Genomic DNA, 7,063 nt, shown 5'->3' on the forward strand with positions numbered 1-7,063 from the left:
CCATGGAGCCATGATGGAACCTGATATATTGTTAAATAAAAGATTTTTTTCCTATGGAAAACCTGGCGGTCTTCTGTGTGTTTTTTGTTCCTGCCTCAGATGATTTTTTGGAAGTCATGTTTTAAAGAGAACCAGGAAACAGGCTAACTCAGAGAATTGGTAATGGTCTACGAAGCAATACCTTGAGGTGCTGAGTGTTGGAATGAGAAGCATTAAGAGACAGTTTCTTTGTTTAAAAAATGATCGCACAAATGTAGTCTATATCCAACTGTGATCCCTTGCCCCGTTACATGTCATGTTGGGACTATCAGCTCCTGAGGGCAGAAGTCTCATGTTCTGAGTTTGCACAGCTCCAAGCACAATGGAGTGCTGAGCCTGAGTGCAGCCTTAACTGCAATGCGAAACTCTCACTGCTTTGATTCAGGCCCAAGTCAGAACCCACTGAAGCTTTTTATCTGGCTGTCTAATTGGCCTCTGGGACATGGTTTGGTTCTGCACTAGTGGGATAGGGCTGCACATCGTGCAAGTGGCCAGTGTAAATGGTTCCAGTGGTTTTTATCACATCAGCCAGAAGAGCAAATATGCCGGGACTGAAGTAGAGCTACAGGACCCTCAGCAGAGAGCAGCCAGAGGGGAACCTTGTGTTCTGCGGAAACAGAATTTCAGTCTGGGGCTATTAGTCCAGTATCTGCCACCAGCTCCAAAGAGCCCCTTTTTAATGTTAGTCGCAGGCATGTCAAAGAACTGGGAGTGATTTTTTTTTTTTAAAGTCTGGAAACAAGTTGGGCACTACCCAGGGGATGCTTTTGTGAAATAAGGATCTTTATTCCTGAGCACAAATACTTTACCTGAGATCCAACCTCTCTGTCTGGGCCATTGTCCTTGGTTTCTGTGAGGAAGCCTTGTGAAAACCCAGCCAGCAAAAGCTGCCTGAAGTTGGGGATGGCGGCGGCAGCAGCAGCCAGAACCATGAACACCCTGCCCCTGCACTGAAGATATATCCTGAGAGTGTACATCATCTCTGGGGGTATTGCCCAGTGGGTGGAAGCGTAAGCCCCCTTTTGCTATTGATATTTATTTAATCATTCCTCCATATAACTTAATTTAATACGTTATTAAAAAGTCATTGTGGGAAATGGCAGTAATAAAACCTCAACACATGGTGCTATAACCAGCTCCAAAGCGGGCTCCACCATTGCTACTGCTCTGCCTATTTATAACCTGCTTTAATACAGGGTTTTACATGACTATAAAGTACCACATAATGCAATAAATAATAGATGAGAAGCATTAGCAAAATGGATCCCCATGCCACTGAGTATGGAGCTGTTCCGCTTAGCTTGGTCGCTTCTCACTGCATGTTGGATGTGTTTGGAGGCCAGTAGCTGCCCCTCTTGTGCTAGTCTATTGCTGTGTGCCTGTCTGTGTACTCACTGCCTATGCATCATCTTGGCAGACCTAAGACATGCTATTCCCTTCTCCCTGGATGGAGACGAGGGAAACCATCTGCCCACTGAGCTGAAAGCTGTCCAGGATTTACCCAGGTAAATGGCAGTCTTTAGTTCCTGTCCTACACAGAGAGTAGCGCTGCTCTTTGATGCTGTGAATTTGCATTTGATATGACTTTCTGTTCAGCCATATTTTACCTCAGGGGCAGCTGTACTTCATTAGCTGGGACCCTTTGACCTAAAAGGGGCTGTGGAAATGGAAGATCCCTCTCTCCAAAGGGAATGGAAAGTGTAAGGATGTTGCTGTCTCCCTCCACACACTCACCTGCAGAGATGACTGTGTACTCAGGAGAACTTGGAAACCTTTGACAGCCTTCCCCCTAGAGACTGCAAAGCCCCTCTGCCATTGTTCTGCTTGCTTTCCTATGCCAAACTGAAAGCCACTTGACATGTAAAATACAAAGATGATAAAATCTTTGCAGAAATGATCTAAGAGAATGTGAAATGTCCAATTCATGTCCTGTGGCGGAAGTTCCTGGTGGGGTGTGTTTAATGCTCTCCAGGGAGATGTCTGTGGGATTCCATCAGACAGAAGCCCACATAAGAAAGAGAAAGGGATCATCTCTGATTCTTTGCGGATGAACCCCAAACCTTAGAAGAGGGTCTCTTGTATATTCCTGGCGACTGGACTGAGAATGAGGACATCCGATATTGGCCCTTCTTACTGGAAAAGATGCCATAAGCTAAATCTGCTGGCTCAGCAACCTCCCAAGATGCAGAGAAGCCGTCAGGGTAAGTGAGGGGATCCCTTAGTGTAATTCATATGGGACTTGGTCATTGAGATGAAAGGTTCCACAAATGCAACAACATGGTCAGAGGTAGCCGTGTTAGTCTGTTGAGCAAAAACAAGGAGTCCAGTGGCTTCTTAAAGACTAACAGTTTAATTATGGCATAAACTTTCATGATTTGCTTCTAGTTCTTTTGTAACTCTCCCATCTCTGCATCCCTACTATGTTTCTTTTTCTTTCACTTCATATGATTAAGTGAATTGCAACTCATGAAAGCGTAGCCATTATAAAACATGATCAGAGACACTGCATGAACCAGGCAAGAGGAAGCTGGTTAGAATGGAAAGAGTTGTTCTTTATACATTGACCTCGCTCTAACAAGTAATGAATGGGAAAGGGAGACTGGGGAGGGATAAGTTCACCAATACAAGACTGAAATGAATTTCATGCTGTAGACAGATACCTCCTAGAATTGCAAAGTCCCTGGTACAAGATGGACTGAGCCATGCAAGCATCCCTTACATACAACCCGTCCAATGTGCCTGACTTCTCCCTGCAGTGATCCCATCTAGGGAAGATGGTGAGAAAGTAACCAATACATATTGGTGTAAAGTTTGTTCATGTGCCCCCTTTAAGCATGAACAGTTTCTGTTCTTGGGGAGAATGGAATCTCTCTCTCTCTCTATATATATATATATCTATATCTATATATAGTTCCTTAGACAAAGTATCTAATACAAAGGGAATCATTTTCTCTAGCTTCTAAGTGGAGTTCAGACCTAGATGGAGCCTGTTATGGTTTCAAGAGAGGTGGATATTTTACTTTTTTTATTTTTGAGGTCAGGAGGAATTAAGTTATTAACCATGTATTCCACTCATCTATACGAGTGTTTCTCAACCAGTGGTATGAGTACCCTAAGGAGTACTTGAAAGAAGTCTGAGGGGTACGTCAACACAACTGAAATTTGGAGAACACTGATTTTTTTTTTAAGTTTTACAGCATTTTATTATTTTTGTATTTTTTACGCACAAAAATGTCATCTTCCACCTGGCTATGATTAAGTTATTTAAACAAATGTGTTGCAATGGTGGAAAAAAATAGTGTGTTTGAAAACTGTAGGTCCTGGGGGTACTTTTTTTAAGGGGTACTTTATTTTTAAAAAATGTTGGGAAACACTGATCTATACCTCTCATCCTGAAGTCCCAGGTATGTGAAGAAAACTGAACAGCTGGATCACTGAGGGGCATGATTTATTTCCTTAAATCATCTTCAGACTCCTGCCAAGGAGTTGGACTGACCTCAGAAGGTTCTTTCAGCACAGAAACAGAACTTAGTGAGACTTCCTGAAGCCCATCTCTGACCAGCTGTTGCTACAAAGAATCAGAATTCCAACAAGGCAGCTGAAGCCCATCTCTGGCCGTTAGATCAACACAATTCTCCATTTATCATGGCCACATACTTTCCTGCGGGCCAGGAACTCCACTGTGGCTCTGTTCTGGCTAGATCTGACTCAGCACCAAGTGTCCTTATGGAAACATTCATGGATGGATTAACTAACAGAGAGAAAGAAGTGACAGAACTTCCTGGTCTCAAATTACGATGCAGGAGGTCTAGGTTGGATATTAACTATTTTTACTGGGAGGGCGGTGAAGCACTGGAATGGGTTGCCTAGGGAGGTGGTGGAATTTCCATCCTTAGAGGATTTTAAGGCCCATCTTGAGAAAGCCCTGGCTGGGATGATTTAGTTGGGATGGCCCTGCTTGGAGTAAGTGACCTCCTGAGGTCTCTTCCATCCCTAATCTTCTATGATTCTGTGACCGTGAAACCTCATGTCTCCCTACTGGAGCCTGTGGGAGCAATGGCCTTGAAATCACTTTGCCTACAGTCACTGCCTGGGATAGTTCTCTCTAGGGAGGCATTCTTCCACTGCATGGAATGTGTCCTCAGGATGTGCTGGAGACCTAACTTCAGAGGGAGGGATGGCAGACAAGGGTAGAGGGGATGGGGGTTGGGAAGATTGTATCCTGTAAGGCAGGGCTTCTTGACTTTGGAAGCCCCGGGGGTCACAATGATACAGCACATGCAGAAGGCCGCAACTTAAATTCAAATATATATGCAAATCACTTCTTTCACACTGACAGGCATGAATACAAAGATTAAGGCAAGACTACACAACATGCAGGCCCCATTTAAGTCAGTTCTGCTGATATTAATAAAATGCAATATTTACCCAATTTCCACCCATGCCAGCACTTTGAATGAGCAATAACAGTCCAAGAATTTAACAATTAAAACACATATTAACAGAAGACCATTATACTGACTTGCCATTGTGGAGTGTGTTCCCAGTGGAGGCCATGTTCAAAGGGTCCCACCCTCAGGCTGCACATTGAACCCTGTGTAAACCCAAACCACATTGCGGGCTGCAAACAAACGGGCCGCGTGTTGAGTAGTCCTTCTGTAAGGAAACTGCCATTTCAAGTTTGCTAATTTAACAGCCTCACTCTGTGCAGTGTGAACACAGGTCTGACTGTAAGGAGCGTGGCTCTATGGAGTGTCAGAGGAATGTGGAGGAGCCAGAAGGGTGAGAGTCAGGGTCCCCGTATGTGCTGGGAATGCAAAGTACTTGGTGTCACAGGAGCCTGGCAGCAGCTTGGGGTTCACAGTGGCTGGATGTGAGCCAAAAGAGGAACTTGCTACACATTCAGTGTGTGCAGTTGTGAAGCAACAGACCAAACCAAGCAGGGGCTTAAGGTCATAGGCTTGGGCTAAGCACAAAGTTTACTTAGTCTGTGTGGGAGTCCAGAAAGGGTGGGGCCCCTGGCAGAGATTCCTTTGGGAGCATCTCTCAGGAGCATTGTTTGGATCTATATTGATGTTAGACAGGGAGGGGCTATCCTGTGGACTAAGATTTCCATGGCCTGTCTTGCATGAGCTGCATTCCCTGATGGAGACTCTGCAACCACTCGACAACGGAGAAATGGAAGTAAAAAGTATCTGTGTCTCGATGTCCAAAGTACAAGGAGTGCAAGAGAGAAGCATTCCCAAAGTATAGTGAGTTATAAATGGTTTTTCAGCAAAAAACAAAAGGGGGAAACCTGCCTGATCCCAGGGAGAAAGGAGCGAGAACAAAAGTTTTATTCTTTGCAATGCTAGCAATCTGCACCTGGATCTGTGATGGATGCTGCTGACAAATGGACACAGGTGTCAAACACTCTGTACCCTCTGTGGTTGAGGAAGTTGTATTAACCTCTAACTAAGCAGTTCTGTAATCATTTATTAATACTGTGTGTTGGCCTGGTTATGGTATGTTTACTGTATGCATATGAGTTTGTTAATAGGGGGCTATAAGGAAAAACAAAAAGGAAGGAAAAATAGTAGTTGAAGATAAGCCATGTCTCAGCAAACACTTGAGAGTTATGAGACCATACCAGGAAAAGGGCCAAATATCCTGAAGCTCAATAGGATTGTGGCAAATTTTTTAAAAGAAACTCAAGAAAGGGAAGAGGAAGAGGAACCAGGCAGACACACATGACTCTGGTAAGGTATCAGGAGAAGGTAACTTATCTATGTAGGTTAGCATCAGGGGGATGGTACACTCTTAGTAAGATGTGTGCCAATTGTTTAAAATTCTCTCTCCATCTGCTTTACTCCAGCTATTAAAACCAAAGTACTGTTTGTTTTAAGGAAGCTGTCTGCAGGCTCCTGAAAAGATAAACTGCAGATCCTGAATCCAGTTAAACCTGTTGGGTATGTATGGTAATATGTAGGGTCCAGAATACAGAAGCTAAGGACTTGGTCTGAGAGAGAGAGAGAGAGAGACTGACAGAATTCTACCCCTATAAGAAATGGCACAAGCCTGACTCATTCTACCCTCAGACCACCAAGGGCTCTTTGATAGCCCTGACTGAGGTAACTTGTATCTACCTGTAATCAACACTTGGCCAGCATGTCTCGTTTATGTTATTGGCATAACAATTGTCAAAATGTCTCCATCAAACTGAGGGAGGGATCAGAGAGGGCTGGGGCTGTTCATTTGAAAACAGCTGGCTCACAGATACATTTTTACCTCTGAGTTTGAGGTGAGAGTTGATTTTCATGCTCAGCATAACTAAACCTGGGGTCCACTGGAGGAGTCACCTCTCTTCCACCCTCCCGCCTTTCCTTCACATGTAGCTTGGCTGAATTAACTCATTTCCCTACTCTCCATGAAGGATTTCCCCACCTAGTGCAGCTGGAGCCTGGCAAGAACATCCAAAGCATCAGCTATTGAGGCTCTCTGGACAGTACCTTTTTGGTTGTTGTAGACCTAATAGGGCAAGAAAATGGTCTGAAAAATGAGTTTCCCATCCTAAACCATGAGATGGCATCATTAGCTAGTGGGCAGCCTGCTTTCCCTATTGGCTGCTTTCACAGTGACATCACACCAGCAGGTACATACACCATCTACACAGAATTCAGCTCGTTGGTGTCCAGCTGAATTTGCAGAATCTTGTGTGAGCCTCAAAATCTGGTTCTGATAATCTCAGCTGTGTCTCAGAATAAGCTGTTTTAATTCTTTAGGGGGAGGGATAGCTCAGTGGTATGAGCATTGGCCTGCTAAACCCAGGGTTGTGAGTTCAATCCTTGTAGAGGCCATTTAGGTATTTGGGGCAAAAATTCATCAGGGGTGGTACTTGGTCCTGCTGTGTAGGCAGGGGACTGGACTTGATGACCTTTCAAGGTCCCTTCCAGTTCTAGGAGATAGGCAATCTCCATTAATTTAATTTAATTTAAATGTGTTTTCTGTCAGGTTTGTTAATTTTCCCTTGTGTCTGAGTCTGCAG

The sequence above is a fragment of the Pelodiscus sinensis genome, chromosome 13 (assembly GCF_049634645.1).
Source record: "Pelodiscus sinensis isolate JC-2024 chromosome 13, ASM4963464v1, whole genome shotgun sequence".
Classification (NCBI taxonomy): Eukaryota; Metazoa; Chordata; order Testudines; family Trionychidae; genus Pelodiscus; species Pelodiscus sinensis.